Source organism: Dipodomys merriami, unplaced genomic scaffold (assembly GCF_024711535.1).
Source record: "Dipodomys merriami isolate MVZ:Mamm:240054 unplaced genomic scaffold, mDipMer1.0.p SCAF_944, whole genome shotgun sequence".
Lineage (NCBI taxonomy): Eukaryota > Metazoa > Chordata > Mammalia > Rodentia > Heteromyidae > Dipodomys > Dipodomys merriami.
Genome location: NW_027206562.1, coordinates 151,107 through 170,768, shown reverse-complemented (window position 1 = coordinate 170,768; position 19,662 = coordinate 151,107). Strand labels below are relative to the sequence as shown.

Here is a 19,662-nt window from a genome sequence, read left to right as displayed (position 1 = left end):
AATGTTAAATAAATCTGAACTTATTTTAGGTTCTATGAATTCAGGAAATGTTACAATAATGGAAATACATTTTATTTCATAATATCAGGATTTGAGATCAAATGGGTATTATGATTCCTGTTATAGAACAAGATAGATTCAGAGTTAAGAGTGAAAAAATCTGTAGGGTTTAGGAAAACCTGCAATTTATTTCAAGAATTACAAGTCAATTTCAGTTAGGATGACACAAAATGAGGGATTTTCATAAATTATATAATTGGGATACCATTAGGGTCAAGTTTATGGTTAGGATTACAGCCATGATTAGGGTTAGAGTGAAGGAGAAAAAAATGAGGCTCAAATTGAAGGTAAATTTTAGAATAAGCCTGGTAAGAGTTAGAATGAATGTGAACTAGAGTATTGCTATATTAGAATCTACTTACAATCAGCTTATGGTTATTCTCAATGTTCCAGTTAAGGTTAAGTTTAGGGTTAGAAAATGACTAAGGTATTGGGAAAAAATTGTAACCTATGTTTGGAAGCCTTATTTGAATCAAGTCAGGATGAGTGAAAATTAGTTTACTTGTGTTAGTGTTGACATATAATTTATATTAAGATTAGGGTCAGTATTTTGTTCTGATTATGGTTAGTGTTATGAATAGGAATATTTTTAGTATGAAATTGAGTTTTCACTAAAAAGTGGACGCAAAAAATGTGAGATTGAATAGTAACTAGAGCATTATCATTATATTTATTTCTCAGTGATCATTCTTGTAATGATTAATGAGAGTTTTCCAGCCAGGTTTCAGTTGAGAGTTAGCTTAAGTAATGGACTAGATGATGAGTAAATCTGAAACTGTTTTAGGGTACAGGGAAACTACCATATTTTTCCTGATGTGAGAATTTGAGGACACATAATGGTTCATGTTAGGGAACAATATAACTTCAGATGTAGAGTCAGGAAATTTGTGGGAATTAGGGCAAATTGAAATTCATTTCCATAGTGCAAACTGGAGCATTCACTAGAATGAATAAAAACTAGAATATTTTTCTTAAACATTAGAATTGGACTATCATTAGGGTGAAAGTTAGGTTTCCATTCTAGATGGGCTTAATGTTAGCATTAGGGAAATGGAAAATTTAGGGTCTAATTGAAAGTAAATTTTTGAAAAACAAGTCAAGTTACAATTAGGATGAATGTGAAATAGGAAACTGTTCATAATAGAAGGATTAGGGTATGATTAGTGTGAGGGTTAGCCTGAATGTTCCAGTTAGGGTTCGGGTTAGAAAAATGGCAGGATATTTAAGTAAAACTAAAAACTATTTTGAGAAAGATGAGTTGAATCAAAGATAGGATAAATAAAAACTAATATATTTGTGTGGCTTTTAGAATTCAAAGGCAATTGGTTCTAGGGTTGTGGTTACTTTTCTAATTTATGAACTAATGAATTAAAGGCATAATTCTTTCATTCTTACAAACCAAGACAGTCACAATTTGGGGAACAAACTCAATTTTCTACATGAAAATGTGTCTTAAAATATTTTCAAACATAAATAATAGTGAACAAGGTGTCATTTATTAAAATTAGGTAAGTTGATGATACAGCTTTCAAAAATATACAAACACATGGGACAGAAACTCAGACATCTTATCAGAAAAAACAGATATTCTACTTGCTCTAGTTGGGAAATTGTCTGTATGTGTGTGTTTGTGTGTATGTGCACGTGTGTGCATGAGTGCGTGTGTGCATGCGTGCATGTGCGAGTGTGCGTGCACCCACCACAGGTCTTTAACTCAGGCCTGGGTTCTGTCATCATCTTATTCAGTGCAAGGATGGCACTAAACCACTTAGCCACAAGTCTTCTTCTGGCTTTTTAGCAGTTAATTTGAGATACATATCACATGGATTTTCCTGTCTGGACTTAATCTTATGATCCCCAGCAATCCTTGGATTAGTGTTACTGTGGGTGTTACCACAAAGTGATAGTTCATTAATCTGGGAACAATATAGAAGTACTTGTGCAAGATACAAAGTAACCAGTTCATTAATTTGGGAGTAACACAGGATCACATTAGATTGCCTTCAAACACATTGTTTCTGATGAGTTTATCTGAACCCCAAGACATAATCAAAACCTATTAGCCAGAATGTATGAAGTAGCACATATTTATGGCACAGGATATGTACAATGAATTAAATCCTGAATCAAAAGTCTTTGTTGGTTTTGCTATTTAAAAACAAATCAGAAATAGATGGTCATTGAGATGAAGCCTAGACTGGAGGCCTGTAGTGAGCAGCAGAGCATCTGCATAGTGAGCACAAGGCACTGAGTCCAACCCCCAGGACCATAAAGAAGAGGTAGAAGAAAGTGAAAGTGTAGGAGAAAGAGGAAAGGAAAGGAGGAGAAAGGTGTAAGAGAGGAGGAAAGGCATAGCAGGAGGAAGAAGAGGAGGGGACAGGGAGAAAGTTGAAGGGAAAAGGGATGTAAGAGGGAAACAGGACCCTGGGGAAAAGAAGCAGGAGAGGAGACAGAAGGAGAAAGATAAATGTAATATAACAACAAGAATTGTTGGAAAAAATTTTGCATAAGTGATCTGCATGTGCATGGCAGAATTATTTTTAATCAGTGAGAAAGCTAGCACGGTGACAATATGGGTGATACCTGTTGTTCGGTCATTTTATTTTCTTTCTTCAGTGAGGAGTTCAGAAGAAATCCTGTTTGGTGTTTGACAGATATATTCAGGATTTCTTTTTCATGAATTAAACATGGGAAGGAACTATATGCAACCTCCCTTAATTAAAAAAAGAATAGAAGCTATATTTATTAGTATTACTGTGCATGAGGAAATCGTGGAGATTTTTGGTTAATTCAAAGGGCTCCATGCAAAAATATACGACAAGAGGGAATTAAAACTGTTTTTAAAGTATAATACATTATCATTGATGAGAAGTTTTAGTGGATGTTTTTCTTTTTCTTTTTCTTTTTCTTTTTGCCAGTTGTTCAGTGCAGCAGCAAAGCTGTACCCTGGAGCCCTTTCGAAGTCACCACATGAACCTCAATTTCTGTAGTCCCTGTGGGTGTGGGTGCCTCCTCAGGTCACCCGTTGAGAAGTGGGGTCCCCTTCCTTCTGGTGGATGTACAGTGAGGGGATGTGTATGCATGCTCCCCAGCATTGCCAGATGAGCCCCACCCATCCTTCCCACCTCCCTTCCCAGTCTCAGTTGCTCCATTTCACTCAGGATCTGGCAGCTATGGGGCTGGAGTTGAATCCACTGCTGCCTTCTCCTCCTCCAGCGGTGCTGGTACTGGTCTGCAGTGGTCTTAGGTGAGAGTGCCATCCCAGGGAGACTCCGTTCTGAGGTCACTGCCTGCCCTCATGGGTGTAGGGTCTGGGGACACCATGTTTGTACACTGTAGAGTCCACGGGAGAAGGAAGGCTGGGTGGGCAGTCCACCCCTTTGAGGCCAGGCAGCCCAGCTGTGGTTCACTTATCAGTCATTTATTTATTTATTTATTTATTGTGAAAACACCATACAGAGGGGTTACAATTACAAGGGCAATGAGTACATTTCTTTTTTTTTGGGGGGGGGGGTCCGGTTGTGAGGCCTGCACTCTGGGCCTGGGCGATGTCCCTCAGCTCTTCAGCTCAAGGCTAGCGCTCTACCACTTGAGCCACAGTGCCACTTCCGGCTTTTTGCTTATGTGGTGCTGAGGAATCGAACCCAGGACCTCATGCATGCAAGGCAAGCACTCTACCACTGGGCCACCTTCCCAGCCCCAATGAGTACATTTCTTATCAAGCCCTTTCCCATCCTCCTACCCCCACCACCAAAATTGTAAAGTTCATTTTTCGACATAACGACTTGTACATCTCCTTGTTGCAATGAGTCCACCTGTATCCCTATTTAAACTATTTGTTTTTGCCCTTCCCCTCCACAAATTATACCAACAGCAAATACAGAGAGAGCAGGGGGTATTCAAATGTTTTTCTTTCACTCGATTATTTCTAACATATTTATAAGATGATTTCTTTGTTGCTTTGTATGTCCCTCCTCCACGGTATAACCCCTGCTCTCACCTCATCAGTCTTTAAGGTGGTCTGGAGACTGGAGTTGTGTGCTGGCCCCTCTGCCAGAAGGCTTGTGACAGCTGCACAGCTCAGCACCCTGGAGCCCCTTTAGCATCCCCACAGACTTCCATTTTCTGGTCCCTGTGAACTCGGGTATGGGCTCATCCCTGCATATGCCCATCAGTGCCAGAGGAGTCTGGACTTTCAATGCACCAGCTGCAGCACCAGGGGCCTGAAGTCCTTTGGCTTTGCTGTGTAGCCTCCTCCGTCCTTTTGGTCTGCATGGGCCCAGATCTGGGTGACATTCTGGGGATGCTCCGTTTGGAGGCTCACTCCCTACCCTTGTTGTGCTCCAAAGCAGGGAAATGGGTCTGGCCTTGGCAGTGTAGTCCACACAGATGGAAGGCAGGACTTGGGGTCTGCCTTGCCTTCCCTCCTGGCTTTGGCCCCTGAGGCTGGTTTGCTTGATCTGGTCACTGATGGAGCCTTGTTGGCCGCAGCCCACCACAACAAGTGCTGCACCTGCTGCAGCAGCAATGTGATGTCCTGGGTCCCCTCAGGGTCACCACAGGGACCTCTGATGGGTCTACATGCGCTGGGTGTGGGTGTCATCCCAGGACTCCCATTAGGAAGTGCCACTCCCCTTTGTGGTACTGGAAGCAAGAGGTGCCACATATAATTTCTACGTTCTAACATTTTCCTTCACTGAGATAAACAGAACTGGGAGATTTAAAAAACTTTTATAAAAACCAAATATTTAACCTATATCACTTCAACCTGTTAAACTATTGTAATATTTTTTATCTAGTAGTAATTCTTTTTTTTTTTTTTTTTTTTTTTTTTGCTGGTCATGGGGCCTGAACTCTGGGTCTGGGCGCTGTCCCTCAGCTCTTCAGCTCAAGTCTAGCGCTCTACCACTGGAGCCACAGCGCCACTTCCAGCTTTTTCTGTTTATGTGGTGCTGAGGAATCGAACCCAAGTCCTCATGCTTGCAAGGCATGCACTCTACCGCTGAGCCACTTTCCCAGCCCTCTAGTAGTAATTCTTTCTGTAATTACTTATTTTACTTTTGAATGTAACTAATAAATATTTTGTGTGTGTTTTACTATTCTAGTATAACTTCGTTTGCACTACTTACATACAATTTTTTTTCAAATTCTGATATTCAATCATGTGTTTTGGATAAGAGTTTTGTTGTACTTTTATTTCAGTTTGCCATTATGGCCTTATAAATACAAACAATAAAATCCATTTTTGTTAGTATCAAGAAAAATGATTTTGGACTATAGACTCAAGGATATAGCATTATATATCATACAGTAATATGTATCACTTTGTTTAAAACTGCTCCATAAAATAAGTAGTAATTCAGGTGGCAGCCACTTCATCTGGCATGCTGATCCCTCTGGTGAAGTAGGATCCTAGTGGCAGTCTGTCCAAATCGGGCCCTTGTGGGCACCTCGCCTGGGACTGTGGGAGAAGATCAGGGTACACCTCCTGTTGGGCTAGGGCAGCAACCCAGTAGCTTCTGTGTGAATGACACAGTGCCACTGACTCACATCTAGCACCTGCCTGCCCCGTGGGCCTGGGCTCTGAGGATCAGCCCCTGGGAGCACACACACACCGTGGGGCAGAGACCGCCCACCTAGGAAGGAGTGCAGACTGAATAGAAGCCACTCTGTGGGCCAGCTTGTACAGTATTTATCCTTCATGAAGCAGGGGACAATTCTGCTCCACTGTGGGGAGAAGAAAAGAAAGACAGGCCCAGGAGGGGTGATGCCAACTTTTGTATTCAGGCTGGCAAGGAAACTTTCCTCCACGCACTCTCCAGCAGGCTCAGGAAGCCCTTCCATGCTCCTGGTCGATGGAGTAGTAGCCAGGAAACTCACGTCTGATACTCCTGGCTGCTCTTTTGGGTTTGTTTGTTAATTTATTCAGAGAGCCTCTCCCTCAGACAGCAAAGTTATATTCTGGGTTTTGTAAAACGTTCTGCATCTGAGCATTCTCAGTGTTTGGTTTTTGTGTTGTTTCTTGTAAATGGGTTGTAAAATTTGTGTTTTAGGTTTTGAGGTGCAGGAAGAGGAGCCAGAATATGAACACAGTTTCCTATAAGCCTTTCATCTAAAACTGAAAACAGATTCTCTCTAAAACTGCATTTCAGGAAATAAATTTGAGAGGGGAAAAGGCTTTTTTATCATGAGATCAAAATGTGCTATTTTTATATGCATGTTTTATACGTTCAAAATACAATTAAGTAATTCACTATCTAGGAACAATTTTTCAGATCTAAGATATAAGTGTTTTGGGAGCTAGAGGCAGGGTTATTGTGAGCTTTATCCAAAGGGAGGGAAGGAAGTTAAAATCCATAGATGACTTTGTAGAATCAAAATGGTAATACAAAATAAGAATCACAAAAAACCCTCTGTGCTATTCGGGGTCTTTTATTCTTCCATAATAATTTTTGGATTGCTTCTTCTATTTCATTTAAGAGTGAGATTGGGATATTGATAGGTATCACATTGAATTTGGATATAGCTTTTGGCAGTATTGCCATTTTCATGATGTTAATCCTCCCAATTCATGAGCATGGGAGGTTTCCCACTTCCTTAGTTCTGCTTTCTTTTTCTTTTTAAGGTTTTTAAAGTTTCCATCACAGAGGTCCTTCACCTCTTAAGTTAACTCCTAGGTATTTTATTTTTTTGTGCGGCTATTAAAAAGGGGTTGCTTTCCTAATTTCAGCCATACTCTTATTGTTATTGGAATACAGGAAAGTCATTGGTTTCCGAGGGTTAATTTTATACTCTGCTAGTTTGCAAAAATTTCTGATCAGCTCAAGTAACTTGGGAGTGGAGTCATGGAGTTCTTTAAATACAAGATCATGTCATCTGCAAAGAGGGAGAGTTTTACTTCATCTTTCTCTATTTGGATCCCCTTTCAGTTTGCATCTTGTCTTACTGCCCCAGCTAGCATTCTAATATTAAGTTGAAGAGGAGTGGAGAGAGTAGACAGTTTTAATCTCACTCCTGTATTTATAAGAAATGGCTGTAACTTTTCACCATTAAGTATAATACTGGCTGTAGGTTTGTCAATCCTTAACAGAAAGAACAGTACTGGAACAATATCAATTCCAAATTTCAAACTCTACTAAAAAGCCATAGTAAAAGAACAGCTTGGTACTGACACAAGAATGGACCTGAGGACCAGTGGAATAAGACTGAAGGCTCAGAAATGAATCCACTGACCTATAGCCACTTGCTCTTTCACAAGGGAGCTAAAAAAACAGAATGGAAGACAGACAGCCTTTTGAGTAAATGGTGTGGAAAAAATTGGTTAAACACCTGTAGAAAACTAAAGATAGATTCTGTATATGTCACCCTGCATGAGAATCAACTCTGAATGGATCAAAGACCTCAAAATAAAAGAAGACACCAAGAAAACATTACATGAAGGAATAGGAATAAATCTAGGGTTTTTTTTTTTTTAGCACAGACAGAAATTTTCTTAATAGAGAGCCAGAAACAAAAGAAATCAAAGGAAGTTTGGACAAATGGGATTGCATGAAACATCAGATCTTCTGCAAGGCAAAGGTCATAGCTAGCAAGATCAATAGAAAGCTCACATACTGGGAGAAGATCTTCTCGACACAAGGTCTTATATCTAAAATATACTTAGGACTCAAAAAAAATCCCCCAACAATAAATCTTCAAACAAACAACTGCTCAATAACTAAGTGGGCTAAAGACTTAAAGAGAGACTTCTCTGAAGAGGAAATAAAAATGGCCATTAGACACATAAAGAAATGCTCAACTTTTCTGGCCGTAAAAGAAATGCAAATCAAGACAACATTGAGATTGCACCTCACTCTAGTTAGAATGGCAATAATCAAGAAATGTAATAACAACAGATGTTGGAGGGGATGTGGTTAAAAGGGAACCCTACTGCATTGTTGGTGGGATTGTAAACTTGTTTAACCACTTTGGAAAGCAGTATGGAAGTTGTTCAAAAGAATCCGTGTAGAGCTCCCCTATGATCCAGCAATCTCACTTTAGGGCATTTACCCAAATGATCACAAACAAGGTCATACCAAAGCTGCCAGCACAACCATGTTTTTTGCTGAATTAGTCACCATAGCTATGATATGGAATCAACTCTGATGCTCCTCAGTAGATGAATGGATCAAGAAAATGTGATATATATCTATATATACGTATATAGATATAGACATACACACACAATGGAATTCTATGCCTCCATTAGAAAGAATGCCATTACCCCATTTGTTAGGAAATGGAAAGACTTGGTAAAAATTAAATTAAGTGAAGTAAGCCAGGCCCAAAGAAACATAGGTCCATGGTTTCCCTTGTTTGCAAGGACTAGTACATGTCTAGGACAAGCAGAGAAGATCAAAGGCTATGTACATATGACCATATAAAATGATGTTAAGCGAAATGTACCCCAAGTCAGAGACATAGTGGTTTTTTCTTTCTTGCTTTTGTTTTTAATATAATGTACTATGTGATTCTTTTGTAGGTTCATCCCCCCCATGGTATAATCCCTGTTTTCACTGTATTTGATCAAATGTTCTGCATTTTGTATATACATTTTTGTAATTTGGGGAGTGGAAGGGATATAGCAGAATGCTTAAATGGGGATGCAGGTTGACCTATTGTGATGATGAGATGTAGAGGACACTGTGTCAAAAATGAATTTACAGTTTCGGGCAGGGGTCAAGAAGGGAGGAGTTGGGGAGGTGGGGAGGGAAGGGCTAGGGGAAAAACAAAGGAGGAGGTAACAATGCTCGATAGGAAATGAACTCATTACCCTACTCATGTAACTGTAAACCCTCTGTGCAGTAATTTTACAATAAAAAATATAAAAAAATCTCTGCCTGGTGTAGATTTCCAATGCTGCCCTCGGCATTGCATTTTTTGCCTTTTTTGGCTGTGGTTAGGTCTGCCTGTCCAGTGGATCAGTAGTCTTCAAGGCATCTTGGTCCTGAAGTGGACTTGAATTATCCATTGGTTGTTGGAACCAGGCCAAGGACAGGACAAAACCACTTCCAGGGCCTGGCTTCTTCATTCCCCATGCAACTAGGATTGCAAGCAGTATTTCTCTGAATTTGTCCCCAGAAAAATCACTGAACCAAAAGGCAAAGTCACCAAACACCTCCCCTCCTCCCCCCATCCCCTCCTTTCTTCCTCCTTGGGAAAATACAAAATAATTTTGCAGGTTTTAGAAAACACACAAATTGCCCACCACCTCCCCTGGTAAACTAGGTTTTAAGTCACTAAGTCATGTAAACAGATAATGCCCCATTCATTATCCTGGACAACATCTTCAGGTTGTTGGATGCTTTAATTTGTTGTTGTTGTTGGTGGTGGTAGGGGGGCCTGAACTCTGGGTCTGGGTGCTGATCCTGATATGTTCAGCTCAAGGCTAGTGCTCTATCACTTGAGCCATAGTGCCATTTCCACTTTTTTCTGCTTGTGTGGTGCTGAGGAATTGAACCCAGGACCTCATGCATGCAAGACAAACACTCTACCACTGAGTCTCCTTCCCAGGCCTAATGCTTTAATTCTTTAAAATTTCTTCTTGTCAGTCATGAGGTTTGAACTCAGGACCTGGGTGTCAACATATCCCTACTTTCTTCAGATCAAGGAGAGCCCTGACCGCTTGAGCCACAGTGCCACTTCCTGTTTCTAGACAAGCATCTCTCAGACTTTCCTGCCAGGGTTTGCTTTAAGCAGCGAATTTTTAAATTATATTTCTTCTACGTGTTTATTGGAACATTACAGTTTTTCTGAAATTTAAAGTTTTCTATAAACCTTTGTCTTCAAGTAATCCAACAGCATTAAATATTACATTTAGAAGCTATCCTATAGCACATCAATTTTGACATTATTATGGTAAGATGAAAATCTTATTCTTTGTAGAAAAATCCCATTAAAGTCTAAATGGGAAATATGCTAATTTCAGCAATCTTGAATCTCCTTCCTCTTTTTTTTTTCTCTCCAGTATCTTTTCTTGTTTTGGAACAAGTGTCATGGACTGTCCAACCATTTAAAAGGAAGCTTAGTCCATTAATTTTATAGAAAAGGAATGCAGCCTGCCTGCATGTGAAGGCAACTTTGAGTATAATGTTAATCTGATAATTCACATCATTGAATTTTCAAAGTTGTTTTGATAAATTTTTGTTAAACCATTCGTTAAAGAGGTTCCAAATAGCAATAATAAAAACCAATGTTTTGCTTTCTAAGATGGTTTTAAAAGCTAGTAATTCAAAAAAAAAAAAAAGCTAGTAATTCAACAAACACATTCTATCCTTCCACAATTCCATGGTGAAGAATTTCTCTTTTATAATTGCCCTTACCACTGACTCCCTCCCTTCAATCTTGCAGCTTTATTCAGTTTTATTGTTACAGCTTTCATTTTGGTACTAGCATCCATAATCTCCTTGTAGTATTTGACAATGAGATTTCATTTGTTGTTAAAGAGCTCAATTTATATTTATTTATATTTCCAAAGGCAGCCTCTTGAGCATATCATAGAGCATAAAATCTTGAATATCATTAACGTGATCTTATACAACTATTCCATAAATTAATATAAGTACCACATAAATGTGCATTTTCATATAATTTTTAAAATGCAAAGTAGTTACATATATATGTCAAAAATAATTCAGACCACTAGTAGAAGACACTAAGCTAAACCTTTTGCATCTTCATCAATATTCTTTGTAAAATTTTCTTTCACCTTAGAGCCTTCTTTTCCTAGCAAGAAGTTATAAGTGATGTCCTTGGATTTTAGTGACCTCTGAGTAACCTCTTTTCTTTCCACCACCAGTTAGTCCCTCATGTTAAATACCTGAGGAATAACTTGGCCCAATGTGCCTGCAAGAGGAGTACCCAAGTCGACTGTCTGTGCCCAATCTACCCTTTGTTTGGGAATGGGGTATCAGAGAGAGGGGTGTCAGGGATCAGGTAGCTGGAACCATGGTTTTATGAATTATGGGTAGCAGAAAAGAGTAGTAGAGACTAGGATACCAGGGAAAGGGTAACTGTGACTGTAATTGCTGAGTTGCAGTGTCAGGAAATTGGGTAGCAGCTACAGCTTTGCAGGGGTTGGGCTAGCTAATACAGGCATCCAGAACTGTTTAGCGGGGACAAGGAAGCATAGACAAAGTGAAAGAGCAAAAGTTGTGAGGGATTGTGGGGCACAATCAGGGTAAAAAGGTCATGAGTGTGCAAACTGGGTAGCCAGTACTATGGTAGAAGCAATTTTCATGGTGGACTGATGTGGTGCAGAGCTCTGGGTTTGCCTCTCCAGTTTTGGCTGTTAGATCTTTAGGGAAACTACCTCTAGCAGCTATTATCAGCTTGTTGTTTTCAGGCACGTGCCATCTATAAATGTCTACTCCAAGTAGATTGCATTCTTTGACACCAGTTATAGGATCTTTGTTCTAAGCATCCTGAAAGACCACACTCCACAATGCTGCAGAACAGGCTCCACATAGTGAGCTGCAATCACCTCATACAGCTCTTGCTGCTCCTCTCCAATGTCAATTATGATAGCAAGGGATCTGACATGTGCTCAGCAGCAGTGCTCTGGGAAGCTACCAATTCTTACTCTGGCATTCTGGGAGCTCCCTAGCAATGGGAAAGAGCACTTGCTGTGGCTCTTCCAACTTCTCTCTGTGGCTCTGGACAGCCAGACTCTTGTACCTCAGATGGGTTACTTTGATGTCCAGGTGGCCTCAAACTTGCTCTATCTTCTCTCTCTAGGTGCTCTTCAGCTTCAGCTTCAGCTGCCTCTCCTTTTCCCTCCAGGTAGCTCACTTCATCCCCACATCCTTTGAATTCTGCTTCATATCACACCAAGGCCTTCCACTTTCTCATTTACCTCTGTAGCTGTGAATCTGGCACAACAAGCTATATGTAACTTCTGTATCTGTTTATCAAGATTTGAGTTGGAATCCAAGGTGGTACTAGCTCACTGAGAACATGGGAAGCATCTTAAATACTCCCATGCCATTCACTGCTCATTGCGAGAGATGCAATTGTGTTGTGGTCAGTCTCTCCTTCTCCATTTCTGGCTCAGCAGAATAAAGTGAAGTCACAATGGAGCTACCAGACAGCTGCTATGTCAGAAAGTGACCCAACGAAAGATAATTTTGCGAGGGGATACTTATCAAATGTAGTAGGATGAATGCACATATTTATAGGACACTACTAAGGGCTTTCATCTGACTAGTTATGTTATGTCCAAAATGGCAGACCAATCTTAGGCTCTCGCCTAGATCTTCCTGTTCTGAAGGCCCTGAAGACTCCTACATACAACTCAGACTTAATGACATGGGTAAATAAAACAGTAGGTGAGAGCCGGGCGCTGGTGGCCCACGCCTGTAATCCTAGCTACTCAGGAGGCTGAGATCTGAGGATCGCGGTTCAAAGCCAGCCTGGGCAGGAGAGACCATGAGACTCCTATCTCCAATAAATCACCGGAAAACCGGAAGTGGCACTGTAGCTCAAGTGGTAGAGCGCTCTCCTTGAGCTGAAGAGCTGAGGGAGAGCACCCAGGCCCAGAGTTCAAGCCCCACGACCGACAAAAAAACAAAAACAAAAACAAAAACAGTAGGTGAGTATGGATTAGTATTCTGAAGGTATGCTAAGTTGTTGTCTTGTCATGACTACCATGAAATCAATGTCCTTTCTCTGACCTTCACCATAGTTCTTTATTTGGCAAAATTGGCAAGTTTCTTAGTGTGCCACTTTCTCCTGTTAGTTCAGTGCACAGGTTAAAACTGAAGAATTAGAAAAATTAGGGCTGAGTCCATTTTACAATTTGCTAATTTGCTAACTGCTGATTCTGCTTATGTAAACTTGCTTACGCTGGCACTGACCCTTCCCTTCCCAAAAATGAGTTAACAAGTTTCAGGGACCAGATGTCGGCCCCAGGACAAGGTCAGTGGTCGTAGATAAAGAACAGACAGTACGTGTTCCTCAGTTCCCATTTAGAAATTCCCCAGACAGGACCTTGAGATAACGACCACCTGGCAAGACCACAAGCTAAGCCAAATGTCAACCAATCATAGGCCTGTAACCATGTAAACCCCCTTAAACCAACCATGGGCCAGTCATTTTACAAAATTTCCCACGTGGCAAAGTGATTGTTGGCGTATATGATGACCTTTAAATGAACCAATCATGGGATGCTTTGTGTTATGCGTTAATCTTGTGGCTTTTGCCTTTAAAAAAGGGCTTGTAACCACTTCTCGGGGCTCCCTGTCTGCTCGGGACAGAGAGTCCGTTTGTGCAAACGTCAAATAAACTCCTCTTGCTTATTGCATCTCCCGGCCTGGAGTCTGAGTTTCTGGGGCGCCCTCCCGTTGACGAAAGTATCCCAGGAGTCTGGGGTCTTTCAAAAACATTAAGCATGCCAAACCATGGGTTTCCATTGTCCTAGTAGAAGTTTTGCATTCTAGGATCTTCCTTCTAGGTAAGTCTATTCTTGGGCCCTCATATGCATATGCTCACAGAAGTGAATGTCTCACAAACCATGGAACATAGTTGGCCAATGATGATTAGCTCACACAGAGACTCAAGAAGTTTGGGTCTGTAGCCTTTCTGAGAGGCCTTGGACTAGGTACTGTGGGCAACATTGACAGTAATTCTTCAGAGCAATACCACTGGCAGCAAGTGAGCCCTGACTACTACTTAGCCCTTACTAGTTCTCCCTCGGGTATGAACACATGAACAAACCCAGTTTAGCTTATTGCACAGTGTCCTCATCAATGAAATCATTTTGAGCCTAGGAGAAACTCTCCATTTGAAAAGCAGTACACATAAGAAGCAGATGATGGCCCACACTCAAATGCTTCAGGAGAACAGAGTGTAAGGGTGTCTACACAGTTGGGAAATAGGATTCTGAGGGGTAGGAAGGGATGATTTTAGATAGCAAACTTAGAAGTAATTATACGAATTCCTAACCTAACTTTCTTCTGCCCTCAGATTCAATTCAGGAAGTGGTGGAATGTTTATAATCACAAAATGGAGTTTTTAATCCCAGGCCCAAACTTTAGGTGTTCTTGTTACGTCTTCACACCTGCCACTGATGTAAACAGTCAGAAGGGCAAAGGGGAAGGGAGCCCCTGCACAGGAATATAAATGGAGCTTACAAGCCACTGCAATCTCTGACTTTCTATGTTGAAGGTAAGATAAAAGGCAGTTTGAGTTTCTAAGAACTCAGTTTCTAGGCTACATGGCTCCTTCAGAACTTCTTTCCCTCCTCCTGTGTTTTGAGAGCAACAGTTAGTACAGTACTTCTGTCTCTTAGGGGCAATCTTTCTCTTCACACAATGCTTAAAGTAGACAATAGGTGGAAGCTGCCATTAAATAAAAAAAGTATGAAATCAGGCTGGGAAGATGGCTCAGTGGTAGAGCGCTTGCCTTGCATGCATGAGGCCCTGGGTTCAATTACTCAGCACCACATAAGCAAAAAGAAAAAAGCCGGAAGTGGCACTGTGGCTCAAGTGGTAGAGTATGAGCCTTGAGTTGAAGAGCTGAGGGACAGCGCCCAGGCCCAGAGTTCAGGCCCCAGGACCGGACCGTGCCCCTCCCCAAAAAAGTATGAAATAGCACACAGTGAGTGCTTCCCCTGAATTCCTGGACCTAACAATCTCTCATTTCTGCAAGGCAAGCACTCTACCACTGAGCCACCTTCCCAGCCCCCAATTTCTCATTTCTGAAGAAAAAATGATTATGGGTGAGTACTAACAGCCTCCATTGCATGGTGAGCTTAGAACACTTTTCCCAAGGCAGGTTCTGTCCAGGTATTAGGATGGCTGAGATCTACTGGATCAATGAACTTACAGACAATGCAAGACAGAAAAGTCTAAGAGACTGAGTCTCAAAAGAAGAAACTGGACCAAGAAGAGAAAACTTATCATTGCTGGAAATGGAGAAATTCAGAGAATGTTTCTCTGAATACAGACAGGGTAAAATTATAACAAAGTTCTAAGTTGTGGCTCATTAGTAGAAACTATCAAGTCAAGCCTCATTAAAGCTAAAAATAAAACTTATAAAAATAAAAAAACTATTTGGATTTCAGTACTAACATCTATTTTAAGATGTGTGTGTGTGTGTGTGTGTGTGTGTGTGTGTGTGTGTGTGTGTGTGTGGAGTCTGAGATTATGTATGGGACAGCATTGGTTCTTAAAAATCACAATATTGACGCTGTCCTTTAGGTTTCCAATTGAAGTCTGGTGGTGTTCTAGCTCTACCAGTTGAAACACACAATTCTCAATTTCTTCTGATTAACTGCAGATAAACATGTAATGGATATGTCAAGCTGGGTTGGTTTCAGTTGTACTCTGTCGATATTATGTTCACAATGAACTATACCACTGTGGACAGGGACAGGAGGGAAAATCAGAGACAGAGAGCAAAGGAAGGGATGAGATTGTCAAACCAGAAATGAACTCATTACCTAATTTACAAAATTAAAAATCTGGGTTGATGATTCTCTCCTCCAGTTTTTGTAGGTGCCCTTAAGGCCCATCGATGGAGATTTTGAAGGTTAACTTATATGATAATTAATATAGAGCCAGAATCTCTTAAGAAATTTTATGAAAAGCATTTCATTCTTAGTACTGGTTTCTCTTTGAGTGGTGATTCTATATGTTGTTGGCAGAGCTAATTTTTTTCCTTCTTGTCTTTAGTACTTGTCAGGTGTTGAAATCCTTCTTAAAGCTTTGCAACAGAAGTCTGCTATATCTTGGCACCCTGCCCCTAACTAAAATGGTAATCAACGTTTGAAATTAATGTACTTGATATGAGTTTTATTTATTTATTTAATTTGTTTTTGGTGGTGAACTCTGGGCCTGGTCGCTGTCCTTCAGCCCTTCAGCTCAAGACTAGTGCTCTACCACTTGAGCCTCAGTACCTCTTCTAGCTTTTCTGCTTAGGTGGTGCTGCAGAATCAAACCCAGGGTCTCGTGCATTCAAGATAAGCTGTCTACCACTGATCCACCTTTTCAGCCCTTAGGAGTGGTATTTTTGTGCACGGATCTATCAAGCAAATCTATTTACCAAATGTGTTTATTTGCCACTATACATATTCAAAATTATGAATTATCTGATATTTTATTGAATAAAACTGTTATCATTGTTACCAGAAATTGTTTGTCTCCTCATGCTGTAAACATGGAGGAGGCATTTTAAACTAAAACTACAAAATAAATTTTAAGATCTTGGTGTTAACAAATGTGTCCAGGTGTTGTTACATTAAACAGAGAATTCAAAATGGTTTTTCTTCATGAATACAGAGATCAAAGTTCTTATAATACTTTTTTCAAAATGCAAATTAAAGGGAAAATCAGTCAGGAGGTAAAATTTATATTGAATGTAAATTTTTAAAGAGGAAAAGAAGATCCTAGATGGCAGACTAAAGACAAAGCAACATCAGAGCCCTATATGCTCAATACTAAACAAGAAGCTTTAATTGAAAAATTCAGCTGGAATGTGAGCATCAGGCAAAGGCAAGCAATCAGAGCCTACCACCAACAAAGAAACACCATAATGTATATCTCAGAAAAAGTAAACAAGTTCAGACCAGGGCTCAACATCCTTATCCTTGATTTCAATGATACACATACACCCCCCCTACACACACACAGAAACACTCACTCACACACACACACACACACACACACACACACACACACACACACAGAATGTATGCAACAGCTCAACCTACTCACATCCATTCAACATGAATCAAAGATCTTCCTGTAATATTTGAAACTTTAAAAGTTTCAAGTCTTGTAAATAATTGATAACAGATGCATAAGCAATTATTTTCTGAATAGCATCTGCTATGAAAATGAGAGTTCATGATTGTTATAACTACTTAAACATCTCTGAATCTCAAAAGAATTAAACTAGAGACAATCCGAATTTGGGGACTATATTTCTATCAGCTCTTCTGCAAAGGCTTAATAAGAAGTTATGAAATCTAAACTTAAATACCAAATCAATACAATTAATAATTGTGTAAGTGAAGTGAAAGACACTGATCAGAGACCTATGCTGTCTCCAGTTCTCAGCCAGCTGCACACTGTGGCACCTTTGATTCTGCTGGGCCTGGCCCACAGTTGTATCCCCAGAGCAGTGATCCTGCTGGGGTTGGGGCTGGGAGATTTGTGGAGAGGAGGGGTGGCCACGGGGGAGGCCAAGCTGGGATTGGGGGTGGTGGTGGTAGGGAGAGGATGGGAGGCCCTGGCAGAGGCTGGTGAAGGGAGGAAGGAGGCAGTAGCCCAGTGGCTCAGGAAGCAGCAACTGCAAAGGCAGCTGGGTTCTGGGGAGTGTCTGTGAGGTGCAGAGTTTGGCCCCTGGGGTCTGGTGGCTGGGTGAGGAGAGGAAGGAGTCTCAAATCCCACCTAAACAGACAATGAGAAATGAGACAACCAGTGGCTGAAGAATTACAAGAAGAAAGGCAGGGACTTGGGACTTGTAGGTAAACTCTGGGGGCGGGGAGGACAGCAGTGTTGGACAAGTGGTAGTCATGCCTCTCTGGAGGCTGTGGGCTTGGCCTCACTCTTGCCTTGAAGCAGGCACCATATAATTCTGCCTGGAATCTTTAATAGCAGCTTAGTTTAACCTTAAAGTCTAATTTATTTTCTTTGCTTTTTTTTTTTTTTTTTTTTTTTTGCTTACAGTAATAGAAGAATTGGTGGGACAATCTGAAAGGATCTCTGGCTTCTTATTTTCTCATCACCCTGAGCTACAACCTGTGTGCTACCAGCTTAGATGATGGGACTTTGAAATTCTGGAAAGCAGATGCACATCATAAGGCCCCATGGCTTTGGGATTTCTCACATTCTTTTTAAAATGTAATTGTTACTAAGGTGTGTACAGTGATTTCACAATTCATGTAATGTGTACACTTGTCTTGTAGACAATGCCATCCTTTCCTGAGCTTTTTCCCAGTTTCTGTTTTTTTTGTTGTTGTTGTTGATTGTTTTTGTTTTTGTTCCTGACCTTCAGCTTGAACTCAGGATTGGGTGTTGCCCCTGAGTTTTTTGTAATCAAGGCTACTTTACCTCTGGAGCCCCAGCTCCTTTTATGGCTTTTTGGTTGTTAATTGGAGAGAAGAGTCTCAGAGATTTTCTCACTCCATCTGGTTTTGAACTGAGACCATCAGCCTCCTGAGTAGCTAGTATTCTAGGCCTGAGTCCCCAGTGTCCAGCTACTAAAGTGTTGGTTTCATCCTTCCCTGTTTGTGTTACAACTTTCCTTAACTCTTGGCACTAATACTACATATTGCTTGGCTCAAATCTGAATCGGTGGAACATGCTGTATTTTGAGGAAGGCAGGAATAGGAAACTGTAGGCCACAGGGACATATAAGCTAAACAAATCATTGGGAACATGGCATAAAGACAAATAAGTTTATTGCCAGTTGACTGTGTCATGTCTTTACTGTTAATTCTGCATGGCCTGTGGATGATGTTATACATATCCAAATGGTCATTGGCAGAAATAAGGTTTCTCATCCTGTTCTATAAACAAAACAAAAACCAACCAAAAAATACTACCTATGAGTCCAGCAATTTCCTCTAATTAGAGATCAGTATGCCCTAGTTTATGAAAAAATATCCATTATTCAAGTGCTGCTACTTTTTCTAACCACAAATATAATGAAATATGTAGTTGTCTGTAGAATTGCGTATGAACACCATCATTTTAATTCACAAAAAATTCAGACATTTAAATGTTTATTTATCTATTTTTTGTCAGATGTGGGGCTTGAACTCAGTGCCTGGGCACTGTCTGTGAGACTCTGTGCTCAACATAGTTAGCACTCTACCAATTGAGCCACAGAGACACTTCTGACTTCTGAGTTGTTAATTGGAGGTAAGAGTCTTATGGGTTTTTTTCTTCCTGAGCTGACTTAGAACTGTGATCCTCAGATCTCAGCATCCTGAGTAGCTGGGATTACAGGAATGAGCCACTGGCACCTGGCTTCAATACTCATTTTTAAAATGATGAACTGCTTGGTGCCTCTGGCTCACATATATAATCCTAGCTATAGTTAGGATTACAGGTATGAGAAACAAACACTAGGTGTGTGTTGTTCATGATGGTTTATATTGGCATGTTTTGATATTGTTTGTTTCTTATACTACATTGCTCTTATTTTTATTTTCACCTAGGTGGGGGTGATAGGTACTAGCCAGTGTTGAACCTTCTTTGGTTGAGATGGAGCCATGTGGAAGTTCTTGCCTATGGCATGAAATTGAAATCCTCCAGCTCTCAGCTCCCAGTGAACCTAGATGTATTCCATCACGCAGAGCCAGTGGTTGGGGAGCATTGCAGAAAAAACTACACTGGTCTTGAACTGATGTCCCAAATAGCTAGCTTTACAGGCATATGCCTTCAAAACCTTGTTGTATTCAATTTCACTTTGAAGTAGTGTTTGTACATACTTAGAGAGTACAATGATAACACACTACATGTTTAATATATAGAAGTCAATACAATTAGCAGGTTAATCTCCTAAAACATTGAAGCTAATGTATTTTGGTAACCTCCTGACTGTGCTAGTTATTTT

At 40.5% G+C, this 19,662-nt stretch overlaps 1 long non-coding RNA gene across 1 annotated transcript in view; it reads left to right on the top strand.

The window, feature by feature from the left end:
- LOC138821867 (uncharacterized) overlaps positions 1-19,324 on the top strand; it is a 76,484-nt gene extending 57,160 nt beyond the window's left edge. Inside the window, exons 2-6 of the long non-coding RNA XR_011370244.1 lie at positions 14,062-14,262; positions 15,771-15,852; positions 17,769-17,957; positions 18,849-18,965; positions 19,265-19,324. This is a non-coding gene — a long non-coding RNA (uncharacterized lncRNA). The remainder of the gene's footprint in view (positions 1-14,061; positions 14,263-15,770; positions 15,853-17,768; positions 17,958-18,848; positions 18,966-19,264) is intronic.
- The last annotated feature ends 338 nt before the right edge of the window (positions 19,325-19,662 follow it).